At 38.0% G+C, this 15,747-nt stretch overlaps 1 pseudogene; it reads right to left on the bottom strand.

Annotated features, from left to right (window-relative positions):
• Positions 1-10,458: 10,458 nt before the first annotated feature.
• LOC118928562 (translationally-controlled tumor protein-like) lies at positions 10,459-13,450 on the bottom strand (annotated as a pseudogene).
• Positions 13,451-15,747: the final 2,297 nt, after the last annotated feature.

Genomic DNA, 15,747 nt, shown 5'->3' with positions numbered 1-15,747 from the left:
TTTTATGATTATTACTATTTCTGTATTAGTATTTTAATGCCAGTTGACTTAAGGAACCTGTTTTGACTATATACATCTCTTTTCTAAAATCTCAGGTTATCTCCTAAAAACTTTTGGATCATATTATCTTTTATACCAAAAGTAGTCCTTATAGCAAATTTCTGTTTACATAGAACTCAATCAAGGAGAAGACTGAATAATCAGGTTTCCCCCAGAATACTGTATAATAATTTATTGGTATGCTGATACTTAAGTTCTATAAGTACATTTTATATCATCAAAAAGTTAATAGTGTATGATTGGTGTTTTTGTAGAATGTGTTTCATGGGTGTCTTCTATTTTTGTAATTTCTAAGCTAAATACTTTTCAGCAAATTTTTAAAGCTTTAAGTGTATTCAGTAAAGTACTCCATCTCCTAGACATACAAAATGTACAAAATAATTGATTTTTTAAAGAAACATGCTGAGAGAAGTTTCTTTAAAAAATGAACACTTTTTCTCCCTCTGGAAGAACCCTGTCCCATATTTCCAAGGAAAATAGTTACCCCAAATTTCACCTTGATGTTATATTTTTTAAAAATTAGTGCTTTAAAATAAATCTTAGTAGGTAATCTTTCAGGTAGACATGAGAAACTTGATCCAGTCTTTCAGATTTACTCAGTTTGTCTAACCTCAAAACCAATGGATTTAAAAAATGACATGAATATCTCAGGAAGTTTCAGTATTTCTCCTAAGAACTGCACCATGATTCTGTTGCTTCCAGTGGAGAATTTCACAAATTTAGAGATGTGAAACAATGAATGTCAATAAATTTATCTTGGGAATTTACATTTAAGATTAATTGAAGAGTGTAAAAACTTTAGGCATAAATTTATATAATGCATAATGTAAATTTATGTAAGTCATAAGCATGTGATTTATTTGAATATAATATATATTAGTATATTTTATATTATTGGGACAAGAGTAAAGAACTTTCCAGGTAGCTTAATTCTATAATAATTTGTTATTTGGACTTTTTAAAAAGTAGTTCACACAACAGAAAAGCTATTTCACAATAGGTAAGACAAATTTTGTCATTAAAAAGTATATTCAGAGTAACTGTAATAAGTACTACCTGGCAATTTTTTAAATGAGCTTCAACATTATTTTTACAATGGAAGAATAGTGTTTGTATTTTACATAAAAATAAATGGGAAAACAGAACTTATTTATACTGCCGGGGTGAAAAAAAGCTCCTTATTAAAAAAGAGTGTGATAATCTTTACTCAGCATGTTACTCTGTACTGTAAAGAATACATAGCATGTATTTGCTGTATTTTTGCAAAGAATACATTTTTAATTTTTACGCAAGAGTACTTTTATGCTTCAGTGTAAGACATGGAACTTACTCCAAACAGCAGAGTGTTTGTCTGTTTTAAAATGCTGGCATCCTTGGCCAAACACTTTAGAACTGAGCAGGCGGCCCCCACTCTTGCTCTAGATTTCCGCATTCCGTAAGATTTCTTTACCTTGATTGTGTGTTGCCCCACCATGTTCTTTTGGCCCCATATTTGCTCAGGTAAGGGGCAAAATCTGTAATTTGTCTCCCTTAATAGGGTTGAGATAGACTGGATTTTTACAACAACTTTACCTAATACGTGTAGAAAACAAAAGGGAAATTTGGGGAGTGTCAATAGCACGTCTTAAAAACAGCTTACAGAATACTGCAGTGTCCCTCTATGTTAGCACTTAAATGCCTTTTCTTCCTCTTTACTTTCTTTTTCGGTTTCTGATCCTCCAATTTCTGAGTTAACTTGAACTCGGGGATCACAAATCTTGCCCTCGGTGCAGGCATTTGGGGTATTTACCCTACATCTGCCCAGCGTTCCTTCTTTTCTGACTCCCTGATTGTTACCATATGGTATGACCACCACTGCCAGGGAGCTTGTCTTCTTGGCCCTGCTACCATTGAAACCAGGAGTGCCTGAGTCCTGTCTTTTTGGACTCCTGCTTTCCAATCCAGTCTCAGAGATAAGCCTCTTACCCAGATAACTGAAAAGTGATCTCTCAGTTCAGGGGAGGTCTTCCTTCTGTACAAAGGGATGCAACCACCCTTATAGTAGATAAAATTACCAGAACCCTAACCTTCATGTAGGGAATCAACAAATGTTATTAAGTGGACAATGTAGGGATGTAAAGAGGATAAACAATATGGTAATAGCAGTGTTAAAGGAAGTTTATGGTCTAGTTGTGCATATAAGTAAAAAAAATTGATAAACAGGCTCTCAGAACATCTAATCCAATGTGTCATTCAGTGCTTGAATAACATCCATGACAAGTGGTCAATAGAAGGCTTGGATATTATGCAGGTAATGCCACCCAACCGCAGGTTAGCAGCATAAACTAGCAACTTTGAAATCATGGTGCCCTGAGTAATCTGGGAAGGCTTCATGGAAGAGATGCCTGAGCTGGGTCTTGAAGGGTGGAAAGTTACAAGACTTTAAAGGTCTGTGGACTGGAGTGGTGAGAGTAGGATGAGATGAGATGAGATGAGATCTTGAGAAAGAAAGTAAAGAGGAAGAAAAGGCATTTAAGTGCTAACATAGAGGGACATTTACACTGATCGTTTCCCAACTTTGAATAGTGTAGATGGTACCATCCAGCTTCCTTTTAACTTAAAATCATGCATAATTTGCAACTTACTCTTTTTCATGGGTAGGAACATTAATAAAAGTTACTCACTTTTATCTATTATCATAGTTGGTTTGGTGAGAGAATTAGCAATGTGAGAGTTTGCATGTGTTTAAAACTTTCTGATAATACCAAGTTTGAGAGTGGCATGTGAGAATATTTTCCTCAAAAGCTGGTCAGTAATGTGATTATTTATGCACTATACAGTCAGCGAAATTTGGCATTTTAGGAGTTCATGCAAACGGAGGGTGCTTTAGGAAAACCTTATCTTAAATGTATTGATGTTCTTTGGGCCAGAGTAAGAAAACTTTAAATAATGAAAGGAATTACAGCTGCTAAAAGATATAGTTCGAAGAGAAAACACTTTTGCATTCTAGTACCTTATTAGTAATTGTAATTTCGGTTTTTGATACTTTGAAGAAAAATTAGTTTTATTTCTTTCACAATAAAACCTGTAGATAAAGAGATTTAACTTTGGTATTTCAGGCTTTATTTAAATAGGGCTTCCAGATCAACTATGTTAAGCACAATCAGCCAAATTAAATGCAGTCTCTTTAACAGAGGTAAATTTCCCAGAATTACAATTTCTAACTCATCTGTTATTGCTATGTACTTTGTTTACTGTTTTTCTTCCAAGGATCATTGTCTTTTAGGATTCAGTTGAAACTATCAAAAAATATTTTTTGCTATGTGGACAATTCACTTTTAGTTCAATGGAATTTAATGTGAATTTATACAGAGTGTTTGCTGAAACAAATTTTATCTAGAATTTACTTAACGTATTCTGGAGGCATCTTTCATTTGATAATAGGTTCATCTTCTGAAAGTACTAGAAAATTCGTGGAGTTTTGTGCCTTAAGATTTTGCTCTTGCACTGGCTACATTTAATTTAGTTTTTCCCGTAATGTTTAGACTGTAAAGGAGCCAAATCAAAAAAAAAATGCAATTAGAAAAGTAATGAAAATTTCCATTTAATACTATCCACAGCCAATTAAGTGAAAGCGGAAATCTGGAGTTTAAAGATAAAGTATGTGCTTGGAGTTTAAAGATAACAGATGCAGAACTGTGAACAATAGCCAACCAAAAGGGAGTAGAAGAGAATAATTAATAACTGAGTCACATTTTTGACATATATCAGTTAAAAGCTTATCTTTTTCGAGTTTATGTCCTCTTTATAAGTTTGTCTTTCCTTAAATGAATCTTTATTCATCAATACCGTCCTTCCTTTTACTCTGTCAAACGGCCGTATCAAACCGCTTCTCCAGTCCTTCCCTCACAACCGTGACCTCCCAAACACTCCATGAGGACAGAATAATTGTGATGCGTTAGAGACCAGAGCATTTAAGTGGCATGACAGCCATGCTTTAGAAACATATAGCGGAGACCCCACCTCTTTGGGAAGGATCAGCTGCAGGGAGAACTTTGAAGCAAGTAAACTTTCTGGAGGAAGCTTCCATTTGAAATTAGGTTCATCTGCTGAAAGTATTAGAAAGTTAATGGATTCTTGTGCCTGAAGATTTTGACCTGGTATTGTCCTGTTCTCTTCAGAGACCTTCTCCTTCCTACCGGTATCCTCATTCTCTCTGCATTTTCTGCATTCTTTCTGTGCTTTATCTTCCAAATTAGTTCTTTCTTTTCCTTGCTTCTCAAAACTCCCATTCTCTTCATCTGGCCTATTTCAGCTAGACATAGAGAAGTGAGTTCTTAAACTAATTCACCTAGATGTGGATGACAGCCTTTCTAGCCGAGTTTTTTTTTTTAATTGCTAACCCAAACGAATCTCTGGATGGAATTTCAGGAACTATTGCTAGGGTAGGAGGGAGTGGAGAAAAAAGGGTGTATTTTTGGCAAAAGACTTCTGATACACTTTATATTCTGCCATTCACTTCCCATTGGATTAAAACCGGTTGGGCAAAGGTCATTGCCATATATTGTGAACTTTCCATAATCGGTGGTCATTATCTGTTTGCATATTTGAGTATTTGCATTTGAATACTTGTATTCCCTATTAGACTGTGAGGGAAGAATATATTTCTTATTCATATTTATATCAAAATATCCAGCACATGGAAGAAAATCTGTTAATACTACTGAATTATTTAAGTTAATTTGTGAATTTCTCATTTGTTGCTTTTTGCCTTCCAGTGGTGCTGAGAGGTCTGGATGAATTGCTGTTTCATTTTCATCCTTGTATTCAGGCAGTTGTCCTGTTTAAGCTCAGCAGAACCCAGACCATCACCTATTCCAGCTCCAGGCTCAGAAAATTATGATTTCTTGGGGATGGTTTTGGCTTGTGAGTTTTGCTTCCCCTGGGCCAACTTGCACATATTCCTCAGAAAACTATCTCCTCACTCTTCTCCCCAGCTCTGTAAGACTGGATTGTTTGTCTTTGAGAACTGGATGGAATCAAAGCCTCCTCCAAATCACTAAATAACCTTTTGTGATTAATTTTATGGTAGTTAATACTATGTGTCCATTTGACTAGGCCACAGGGTGCCCAGTTATTTGGTCAAACACTATTCTGGGTGCTTCTGTGAGGGTGTTTTTGGATGAGATTTATATTTAAATCTGTAGACTGAGTCAAGCAGCTTGCTCTCCTTAATGTGGGTGGGCCTCATCCAATCAGTTGAAGGCCTGGATTGGTTGACACTCCCCCAAGTAAGAGAGAATTCCTCCCTCCCTTAATGCCTTCAAACTGGGACATTGGCTTTTTCCTGCCTTTGGACTTGAACTGAAACACTCCACCTCTACATGAGGTTGAATGTTGGCCTCCAGACTGGAACTACACCATCAGCTCTGCTGAGTCTCCAACGTATCTAATCACCCCACAGATCTTTGGACTTGCCTCCATAATCATATGAGCCAATTCCTTATAATAAATCTCTTTCTCTCTGTATAGACAGCATATTGGTTCTGTTTCTCTAGAGAACCCTGACTAATACACTCTTGTCTACATATGATCGTATTTCATAATGTGTGGTTCCTGCAGTAGGGTTGTCTGTGGGCAATGACCCCCCAGCACACCAATGTTACAAAGAGGCATTAAATGTTACTTTTTGGACCTCCTGAAATCATATGTAAGTGGTCATCCACTCCTACCCCACAGCCTCTCTTATGGGACCACAGGTCTATATGACCTGAAAATGGAAAAAGAGCCAGGTAACCCAAATAATTACCAAATAACAGAACTTACTCCATTTTGCTTTAGGTTGACAGGGGATGGCATATGTATGCTGTGAATTCTGTGAAAGTTGGGGGCTGAGAATTGATTCCAATGAGACCACAAGCCTTTCTGGAGCTGAAGTGATTACAGTGCACAATGATGCTTCTTGTTGGACTCAATCAATGTGACTGATACTCCACCTCTACATGAGGTTGAATAGTTGGTCAAACACCTGCCATGTTAAAGGTTGCCTTTTTAGTATTCACGATAAAGAGCTGCATTTGTTCATTTTCTGAGACGTGTGTGAGTGTCCTATTCCCTGAGCCATGGAGCCAGAATGCTCTTTTTGTATTTTGGGTAGGAAGTGTTATAACAGCAACACCAGTTGTTTGATTTCTAAGTTTAAAATTAGGTATAAAACACATATATTGAATATTTTGGTGTAATGTGATTTAGTGTCTATGAAAAATGAATGAATTTTTGTTAAGTGTAACAAATGACTCTGACTGTTTTGTGTTACTGGTGGTATGAATATTCTGGAAAACATGTAAAGGAAATGAGATTTATACACTGTAATCATTCCTAATCACCTTTATTGCAAATACAAGATTTATGCTTTTACCTTGGATTGAAATACAAATTCTCCTCATCTGCTTATATGTCACTGAATTTTTCCAACTGTCTGGCTTATTTCCTGTGCATGGATGAATTCTCAGACAGCTGAAAATTTAGAATTGAAATTGTTCCCAAGTGACTTCTCAAAAACCATTCTTTTTGAGCATAGTAGGAAAAATGTGATATTAAGATATTTCTTATTAATACTGAGAAGGCAAACTTGAGCATCAACTTCAAATTTCTCGAAGCTGCTTTTTCCACTAACCGGACCACCTGTAGCCCCTTTAGTCTAGAGTCCACTGGTTTCTCCTTTTATGATTTATATTCTTCCCTACCATCTTGACTGAAAAAAATTTCCTTGAAGATATTCAATGAAGGAACTGAGAATATGTATTTGAAAAATGTGTTGGTTTCTGGAATTGAGTTCAGCAAAAATTTAAATGTCCTGTTTATGAACATACATGCACACAGGCCTCAAGGTCACATTTGATCTATCTGTGGCCATCCTTTCTCTATTTAGCACATCTTCATTTTAGTTCCCTTTCTGTTATTTCAACATTATAATCAAACTGTTGTCAGTGTAATGGGAATAGTAAATAGCTGTCAGGAAGTTAACTTGGAAAGTGGGAAATGGAATTTGCTTCCTTGTATACAACACTTAGCTTTTAGTTCTAGAATTTGAATGGGGATAGAACAAATGAAATCAATTTACATCTTTGTAAATTGAGGTTTGTTAATCTTTCAAGTGTCATTCTATCTGAATGCCTTCTGAATAAATATTGTATATTGTAGAATTGATGCAAAAACTATTGAATCAAAGTGAAAATATTCCTTGTTCACTTGATTTCTTCACTAGGCCTCTAAATGGAAGATTAGGAGAATGTTCTTAGGGAAAAAATGTGTATGTCAAAAAGGTCCCTGTACATTTGGCCAGTTTATTTATTTATCTTTGTTACTAAAGGAAAGTGGGAAAAAGTCATTTTATGCATGGGTGAATGCTAGAGAAAATGCTTAATAATATTTGGAGGATTAAAAATTAAATAATTAAAATTTTTAATTTTAATAAAGGGACGTGATGTATTAAATTAATATACTGAATAGTAAGACATAAACCCACCAGGCAGAAATTATAATCTGTCAAAATTTTGCAGACTGCTTTTGTTGTACAGTGATAAATAATACAAAATAATACAACACGATTCCCAAGCTTTTGGCTAATAATGAATTTGTGAGAATAGTATTAAAGAATTTCCTGCAGGTGATGTATGAAATTTTTGAATAGAGTTAATGATGATTGCAAACAGTTTATTTTACCCTCTGGGAGAAATTATAAAGAGCAGTATATATATCTTGAGTCATTTCTCAACAGTTTGGAGCAGATAGGCTTTTACTTGAAGAAATGAAAAACTTTTCACTGTGTGCATGTGTGTGTGTTTTTAAGGTGTTGTAAGGCAAAGGCAATTTTTAAATATGAATGTGTAGAATGCATGATGACCAGTACAGACAGATGTTAAAAGCAGAACTCAGCAATGTATTTACTAATCCCCATTATGCCTTCCTGCCATAGATGGGTTTCTTGATCGTCTCATCAGAACATCTGACATTTGCTTGTGTGCCTCTCCTAGGATGTTGTGCCCTTACCTCCTTGTATTCAAATTCTACTTGTTAATCATACTTTTTTTTGATGGGGGGCAGACTGGGGGGAGGTTGGTTAATATTCATCACTGTGCTAGCTCCAGTTAGTGTGGGCTCCAAAAGCTTTCCATTCTGTTTCTCCTCCCAGGGTTAAGGAAAATAAGTCTGTCCACATGGGGTGATTTAGAAGGCTGGGCTACGTCTGAGCCACGGATGTGTCTGGTTCGCTGGAACCTGAACGTGCATGTCACTCCCGAGCGTGGTCCCGGGCTGGTGTTGGCTTAGGCAGAGACCTGGGTCAGCTGTGCTTTGATCCAGCTCCCCAGTGCTCACTCCAGAAAGGCCGGGGACCTTTCAGAGCTGACCCAACTCCTCTCCAGAAATGACCAATTTGCTTCCAGACCCAGGGACCTCTTTTCTTGGTCTCCTCTCTCCTCCCTCTTCCATTTCGCTTCCATTAAGGAGCCTATCTCCCAGGGCAAAGTCATCTGGCTCTTCATTTGTTCTTTAAAAATCCTGTAATCATTGCAGAAACTTTATGCTCTGAGCCCTTTGGGACTTTACTTTTGATACTCAAAGGTAAGTGTTTGGACTGTAGGAGCTATTTAAGTCATTCTTCCATGATGAGTTTCCAAAGCCTGTTTTGAAATCCAAAAGCTAATAATTGACTGACTTCTGGGCTATTTTCATTTTTCTCTTTTTAACTGTAGCTTACTTTCCCTGAGCTACTGGGGTTGGCAAAGGGCCATGTATACAATAAATGATGGTAGGGAACTAAAAAATAAATCATTATAGTACCAACTACTCTTTCACTTATCTATCCACTTATTCAACAAACATTTATTGAATTGAGTGCCTACTCTTTATTTTAAAGCTGGATTTCAAAGCCCAGCCCCAGACACTTTGCCATAAAGCCATCTCTGCCTGTTTTGGCTTTTATTACACTTCTTTCGCCCTGACTCTCAGAGCATTTATAGTCTGTACCACAAAATGTAGCACTTAATTACATACTGTTTTGTATTGTAAGCCATCTTATGTATGTTATCTTTTCTCCCAATTCAATTGAAGCTTATTGAAGTGAAGGACCACGTTTTGTATTTCTTCTGTATCCCTCCAGCCCAACGCCTTGCCCGAAGGAGTTCATGAAATACTTTTTAGCTGATTTTTGTGTGAATGAGTACTGATTTTGTCATTAATTGCATTCATGCATAGAAACCCCTTGAAATTGAAGAAAGTAGACTTCGTTTACTTTTGTAACTAGTGTAATAAGTAATATGTCTTTAAACCTCAAGCATATGGAGAAAGGAAAGCAGGAAGATGAAGGGTAGGACTTATGACCAAGGGCAATGATTCTCAACTGGGGATAAGTGGGTTCTCCAAGCAGGGCTGCCAGATTTAGCAAGTAAAACTATAGGACACCCACTAAATTTGAATTTCAGATAAATACATAAAGCTCACAGGGATAATCAAAGGCAGAAATTAGAGGCAAATGGGGGAAAAAAAGCTTTTATGAATTATCATGAATACAAAATAAATAAAGCACTAAAAATTCTACCTTCTTTTTCAGTTGCTGGGTCAGTAAGTTGTCTCGTGTCACTCCTCTGAGAATAAACCCTTGCAATGGCTCTCCATCTCGCTAGAAGGAAAAGCTAAGATTTTTACAATAGTCTGGAGATCCACCACATTCCACTAACTTAACCCTCTGTCTTCAGTCCTTCCCGCTTCCCTTTCTTCCTCACAGTCTCCAGGCACATTCTTGCTTTCAGGTCTGTATTGGTTATTTATTGCTGTGGATCAAATTACCCCAAAATGTAATTAAAGCAATAAGCATTCACTATCTCACAGAGTTTCTGTGGGCTTTGCTGGGTGATTTTGGCCTAGAGTCTCTCATGAGGTTACAGTCAAAATGTCAACTGGGGCCGCAGTTATCTGAAGGCTTGACTGGGGCTGGGGATCTGCTTCCAAGGTAGCACCCTCCCATAGCTGTTGGTGGGAGGCCTCAGTTCCTCATCACATGAACCTCTCCATAGGACAGCTCCCAGTGTGGTTTTCCCCAGAGTGAGAGATCCAAGAGAGAGCAAGAATACTCAAGAGAACGCCAACACTTGCATTAGTCTTAGTCTAATGACTAAGATGATGACTTAGTCTTTAAGTCACACACTTTCACTTCTGCCATGATCAGTTTAAATGAATTTTATTTTTAGATAAACTATGTGACATGTCTTTTCTTGAAAACGATGCTTCAGCTCCAAATAAATCAAAGTCAAAATAAATGAAGAGCTCAAGATGACATCAATCCTGTCCATCTAAATTCTGGCATTGTGAGGATGAGAAGCAGCAGCCAGTTATGACAACAGGTGCTAGAGCCAAACAGTCAAATCTGTGAACATTTTCCCACTTCTAAACCATCCTTAAAGAAAATCATAGTTGGGGTCACCCCATCCTCACCATAGTCCAGCCGAGCAACCATGCCATCTGGACTCATGTTTTCACCAGTTAAGGACTGGTAGTTTTTGAAATTGGCAAGGATGTGCTTAGTTTGTTCTGTAACTCCTGTCATAAAAGGTTTTACTCTTTATGGTCTCTGTTCTTCAAGTTTGCCTTTGATTGATTTCATATCTTCTTTGATGTACTTCTACAAGCTTCCTTTGTGAAGGTGGTTCACTGCAAGTGATGGTTGTTCATGACAACATCAACACCAGTGATTTCTGTGCTTTCGGGGCCTTCAGTGGAGGCATTTCCAATGAGTGAGTCATCAAGGTTACCCTCCATCCTACTGACTTTCTTCCCTCCTCCAGGCACAGCCCTCCCAGGATCCCCCCAATCTTGTAGATATTGGAAAACATCTCATCATGGCTGATGAGGTGGATGATCGTGATTGTGGCTGGAGGGAGAGGACAGTGGCGCTAGCTTAGCAGGAGTCAGGAGCTCAGCGGCAGCAAGGTGCAGATGGAGTGGTGCTCATGATAGAGGGGAGCAGGCAGAAAAGCCACAATCTGTTCTATTCTTGGCTAAATCCAGCCTTCAGTGACATGAATACCAGAAGGCAGGTATCACTATTGGCCATCTTGGAGGCTGGATACCACAGTGACTTTGCACTGGCTCTTTCCTATGTTAACCTCATGGCCAACTCTCAACTCCCTCAATTCTTTGCTCAAATATATCCTCCCAAAGATACTTACCCCTACCTCCCTGGTTAAATTGTCATCAGCTCCCTTTCCCCCATGCTCTCCCAATCCTCCTTGCTCTGCTCTGCTTTTTTCTATAGCATGCAAAGTCTTCTACTATTCTATATAATTTAATTATTACATTTATTTCTTATTGCTTACTTCCACCATTCTCTTCCCTCAGTCTCCAGGAGGGAAGGGCTCTTTGTCTATTTTGCTCACTCATGTATCCCCAGCTCTCAGAAAAACACCCAGCATATCATGGGTACTCAATAGATATTTTTGAAGGAATGAATGAATGATGACTGTAAAGCAGAGATAGTTAATTTAAAAATTGATTAAAAGTTTTCTGATGTCTCAAATGGACCACTAGAGCATGATTCAGAGACTCTTTTATCTCAAAGGGAAAGCTGGAACCTAAGCAAGTTCAGCCTTCCATGGGCTAAAAGAAGATCAACAGAAATGAGAGATAAACTAGAAAACTTTTAACAGATGCTTGTAGGTGAGAATGACCAAATGTGACCACAGAGTGCTTTTTATGGCACCCCTCATGTTTGAAGACTTGGGAAATTTCATATTACAAAATCTGAGCCTCTGGAATATCCTGAAAAATTGGAAGATCTGGTCCCACGGTTGCTATGGGCCTCCACCAAACATTACACTGCAGTATATGCCTCCATTAGATAGTTTGCTATAGACGCCACTCCCTACTGTCTTAAAATCTGCCCAATGTACTCACTTCCATTAGCCACCTGGCTCTGCCCTGTACTCACTGAGTTTGCATCCCCTGTTTTTGATGGTACGCCATGCTGGTGACACTGCCCGGATATGACACACTGATTATAAGCTTAGTTGATGAAGAACATAATACAATTAAGTGACAAAGTACATTGACAGCATTTCTGGCATCTATCTGCTGGTTTAATGATGAATCTGTTGGTCAGAGGTGGTCTAACTCCATCTTGCTCACTCTTTAGCACATGTTATATTAATAGTGGTAACATTTAATGTGGTACAGTGTGATTCAGCTTTTCTATTACACTCTTGTTGTTTTAAGCAACAATAAATACTTTCCTTCTGAGTCAACGTTACCTAGATGCTACTTCTGACCTAAATTAGACCATATATTTTCAACCACATAAATATGAGCAGTTAAAATTTTTCTTAACACTGATTGCATTTGTGGATCACGTAATTAACCTTTGTTTATAGTTCTGTGATCTGTGTGTGGCTGCTACAGAGCTGGAAGGGGGAAGGCAACAGCATTTTCTCTGTTACGCAAGCATCATTACATTATAATGAATAGGTAATATTAAATTGGGCTGATGAGTCATATTACAGTAATCCAATATTTCCCTTGTAAAGTCCCTGAGGTTTATACAAGGAAATCTTTTCTAATAACAAGAAGAGGGATTATGAAGCACGTGCCTCTCAGCACCTCTGTCTTTATTTACTGATTGTGTGATCCTGGGTGAGGAGCACAACCTTTCTCAGCTTCAATCTACTCAGGGTTAAATGAGGAAGGCTGGAGGGACGGTGCCTGACACATAGTTGGATCAATCAGTTCTACTAGCTTTCTAGTAGAGACTGATTCTTAAAATCCACAAAATGATAGATCAGTCTTTCTCCTGAAATTTATTTTCCTGTGTAGCATGGGAATGCATATTATATTCACAGGCAAAACCTCTTGAATTTTCACAGGGGAAAAAGAAAAAGATTGATCATCTTCCCTTCCACTCCTAAGCCAGGCAAAGCAGTCTGTAACACTTAGCATTTCTTTTCTGAATTGACCAAAATTATAGCTGACCCCAATATGTGACTCCAGTCTATAATTCAGCTCTGTGTCCTATTTATTTATCTTATTAATGCCATAGACTGGCTACAGTTTATGCTTCCACATTCCTTGAAATCATATAATCCTTTATTTTTCTTGCTGAAATAATTTCTAGAACATTATCACTTTGTATTTCTCATTCCAACCACGCACATTAATTCAACAAACATGTAAGCTGTCTATGTCTCGGGTGCTATGCTAAGCACGAGGGGTGCCTGAGGTTGAATGAGTGAAAGATCCTGCCCTCCGTTTGCTTATGGTTTAGTAGACAGACTCATAAGCACGTTACAGCTACCACTTCTGTGTCCACAAACTGCAGGCAATATTCTGTGTTATACCCTTTACATCAAGTACCTATGGGCATGATGTCATAAACAGTTGTTGGACTTCTCTCCAGCGTCCAGTTTCCACCCTCCTAACCTAAAGCTCCCAGTTTCTGTTTGGGGATCCCCAGGGAAGGTGATTCCACTCCTGGATCAAGGGATAGAGCACATGACCAAGATTAAGACAACCAGTGTATGTCTTGCGCTGGCTACAGTGATGGGCTCAGAGATGGCTGTGTGACCTGCTGTGGTCCAATTTAGAGTTATTTCCTAAGTTTTGTTGAGGAAACCAGGGCAAAGGCATTCTCTCATTTTCTGGTTGGGGTGTTAATACAGATGTTGAGGCGTAGAACTGCTGGAACTCATTAGAATCACGCCTTTGTGTCTTTGCCTCTGCTGTTCCAGCTGCCCAGAAATCCTTTGCTTGATACATGATTAACTCCTATTTATCCCTCAAAACTTATCTTGGATGTCCCCTCCTCCAGGAAGCCTCACTTGTCACCTTTTTCATCTAAATCAATGCTTCTCAGCATTTTTTGCTTATCTCGATCGTATTTGATTAATAAAATGGGGAAACCCTATATTAACAAATGTGACTTGTTTATAGACAGAACTTAGAAAAATAAGGCATCCCCATGGAAATAGATATAAGTTCTTGGTTGAAACCTTTACATTTTTTTCTCATGAGGATTTCCCAGTTTGTGCTTTGTGGGATACGGTTTTGAGAACCTAGTAGCTGTAATCTGACAAGAAGGTTCTTTGTTCAAATGTGAGGGAAATCCGTGGTTACACAAAGCTGGACAGTTCCCAGAGCTTCTAAGATGCTAATATTCATAATGAATCTCCAAGAAGGTGATATATTATTAATTGGCCACCTGCATCAGCCCACAGTTTCTGCCAGCTACTGAACAGCACATCTTCATGGCCAAAACTTGGCATTTAGCACAGTCTCTGACACAGAATAGGTGCTAACGAATATTTGTTGAAATTGTAAATGTTAAATGAATATGGCATTGTCCAGGGGAGAGATTATTTGAGCCTGAATTAGTCCAATGGTAGTAGAAAGAGAGAGGAAAGGATAGACTATAGGTTAATAAATTTAGGTAAGAGATATATCTAGGTAATCTCTACAAGATTTATAAGTCAAAATACAAATTTTCTGGCTTGAATGACTGGCTGGAACAAAAATGTCAACAGCTGTGGTAGCTTTTGGAGGGGAAGGATTTAATTTGAAATGACTTCCGGGACATTTATTCTAGTGGATCTGTCCAACAGAGAATTGCATATACTATACATCTAGAAATAAAGATTTGTGAATTTTCAGCACTTTATTTTTTACTCATTTTATGATTTAGCTTAGGTCAACCCTTTCCTGAGGAGGCCCTAACCTGCATAGGTGAAGATGGAAAATTGAAGAGACTTAGATTGGGTCTGTACATACATAGTAAATATGGATGGGATGCAAGGATTTTGTTCTCTGGATGGAGCAGTGTTGTGAAGCATCTGGAAATATCAGCCCCATGTGCAAGGGATGCAATTAAGTTAATTCCACATGAGAGAGTAAGGTGAGTACAGACATGGCATATAGCAGTCGTGTTACGATATGCTGATGTAAGCCATACACAAATCAGGGATCATTTACCAGACTTTTCTTCTGTTTCCTCAGTTCATTCATTCAACAGATATTTGCTGAGTCCCACGTGCCATTCGCTGTTCTAGCTCCAACAATTTGAAAGTGAACAGAATACATTTCTATTCTGTGGATATCATCATGTAACCATGTGAATTATATTACGTTGCTGTACACACTTCTGGTGGGTATAATTTGTCGTGACATTTTTGGTGGGTTCTGAATAACAGGCATCAAATGCCTTTGGCAATAAGTTCGTCCTTTGATTTTGCAATTCCACGTTAAGGAATTCATCCCAAGGAATAAAGACCATCTAAAATGCTTAACTACAAGACTCTGCTAACAGTTTTCTTGATAATCTCAAGAAGTTGGGAATAACCTGATTGTCCTCAAAACAAAGGAGCTTGCTTACGTAAATTATTCTGCAGGCAGCAGGAATCCAATGGAGGTTTTTAAATACAAGAATGGCATTGGATTTGTGTATGTGTGTTTTAAAGATAATTCAGAAGCAATGTGGAGAATGGTCTCTAGTGGGAAAAAAAAGAAAAGATGTTTTTTGCAATAGTCTATGTAAAAGGTGATGTAGAATTGAATTAAAGCATGGCAGTGGGAATGGAAAGGACAAGTGGATTTGGGAGAAATTTCTAAGGTAGAATCAATAGGATTTGTTGACTGACTATGCAGGGAGAGGGACGAGATTGTGGAATA

This window comes from Manis pentadactyla, chromosome 10 (genome assembly GCF_030020395.1).
Source record: "Manis pentadactyla isolate mManPen7 chromosome 10, mManPen7.hap1, whole genome shotgun sequence".
Lineage (NCBI taxonomy): Eukaryota > Metazoa > Chordata > Mammalia > Pholidota > Manidae > Manis > Manis pentadactyla.
The sequence above is the reverse complement of the archived record's forward strand: the minus strand, read 5'-3'. Positions and strand labels throughout refer to the sequence as shown.